General features: G+C 40.7%; 1 pseudogene; it reads right to left on the bottom strand.

Annotated features, from left to right (window-relative positions):
* Positions 1–416: 416 nt before the first annotated feature.
* On the bottom strand, positions 417–1,300 carry LOC102276046 (gem-associated protein 2 pseudogene; annotated as a pseudogene).
* Positions 1,301–1,773: the final 473 nt, after the last annotated feature.

The following is a 1,773-nucleotide window of genomic DNA, read 5'->3' as shown; positions in this document are numbered from 1 at the left end:
CTTTGGCATAGTCAATAAAGCAGAAGTAGATATTTCTCTGGAACTCTCTTGCTTTTTCGATGATCCAACAGATGTTGGCAATTTGTTCTCTGGTTCCTCTGCCTTTTCTAAATCCAGCTTGAACATCTGGAAGTTCATGGTTCACGTACTGTTGAAGCCTGGCTTGGAGAATTTTGAGCATTACTTTGCTAGTATATGAGATGAGTGCAATTGTGCGGTGCTTTGAACATTCTTTGGCATTGCCTTTCTTTGGGATTGGAATGAAAGCTGACCTTATCCATTGTATTGGGTTGGCCAAAATGTTCCTTTTGGTTTGTCTCTAAGATGGTACAGGAAAATCCAAATGAACTTTTTGGCCAACCCAAACTTCCTCAGACTCAGCCTGCCATCATCACAAGTATCTTCTATCTCCAAGATCAGCTGCACCAAGATGGTTTACCATCCATACCACGTTGATGAAAACACCTGCTAACCAAGCAGATTAATACATTCAAAGCAGGAACTCTCATCATCCTTGTTGTCCACTAAGAGCCTAAGTTCATAGCACCTTCTTGCAAGCTGCCAAGTCAGTGAATGACTCTCAGGTAAGTAAGGTTCTTCAAGACAAGCCAATAACGAATAAATAAAGCCATCACCCCAATTCTGTAAAAAAAAAAGTCTGTTTCTCCAAACCAGTTATGCACTAGTTATTAGTTAACAAGTAACTAGTTACTGCTACTTCTTCATTCTTCTAACAGTATGAAGCAATGGAGGAAAACCAATCTGTGTATAATGTATCCTAGGACTTTCAATTGTAGCTGATCCAACAGCCCCTTCTGCACCTAACATTTCACCCAGACAAAATTTTTTACAACTCTCTTCATCTTCAGATTTTGGAAGAGTGGATATTTATCCCAGGAAACAGGAAATGAATACTTATTTTACACATTATAAAGGCTTGATTCTGTTACTACTCAGCTGCTGAGATTTCCAGTGACTGTCTGTCCATACACTCTTGAACAATTGAAAACTGTACCACTTGTTGCTGTTGCCTCTGAAGTTTAGGGAATGATCCTTCAGGAGCAGGTTGTTATTCTGAAAGGGAAACTGCCACACTTTGCTTCCTTTTCAAATGCTTTGGGTCATTGTGAGTTACCACGTCTCGATATAGAGCTGCTTCAACCTAGACTGGCCTCAGGGATTCTTGAGGTATCCTTGGGGGTGCAGAGGGACCTAAATTTTCTGTCAAATTGCAGGGCTCCACTGACAACGGCCTGGACCTCAGCTCTTCAACTGTGGACTCCACTGGTACCTATGCCATGGTTTTCAGCTTGGCCAACTTGGCCAATCCTGCTCAGCACATGTGCCAAGTCTAGGTTGGTCACTGCACAGGCACACAGATAGATACTTTCGGCCAAGACCTGAGCAAGAAGAAGGCCCTAGTGGCTAACTTATGTATGAGTAAACCTGTTGATTGTATCAAAGTTAAAGCTCCAGTGGTGTAATGAAAACGATCAGTTCTGTTCCTTGAGGAGGTGGTGATCAACATCCCCCAAAACTATTTACATCTTTAATCAGTACAAGCCTAATCAATTTTTTCTACAGTTCATTCATTGTCAGAAGTAAATATTTTCTTCCAGATCATGTGATTTATTGCTGGAAAATAATGTAGGAATCTTTTAATTCTACTCCATTTCACAGATGAGAAATCATGTGTACAGCTCAGTGATGCATAATAATTATAGACTGGCCTAGAATCTAGGTCTCAGGATAAGAAGTCTGATTCACATTCTA

This window comes from Bos mutus, chromosome 10, assembly GCF_027580195.1.
Source record: "Bos mutus isolate GX-2022 chromosome 10, NWIPB_WYAK_1.1, whole genome shotgun sequence".
Classification (NCBI taxonomy): domain Eukaryota; kingdom Metazoa; phylum Chordata; class Mammalia; order Artiodactyla; family Bovidae; genus Bos; species Bos mutus.
Note: the sequence above shows the minus strand (reverse complement) of the source record. Positions and strands in the feature narration are given on the sequence as shown.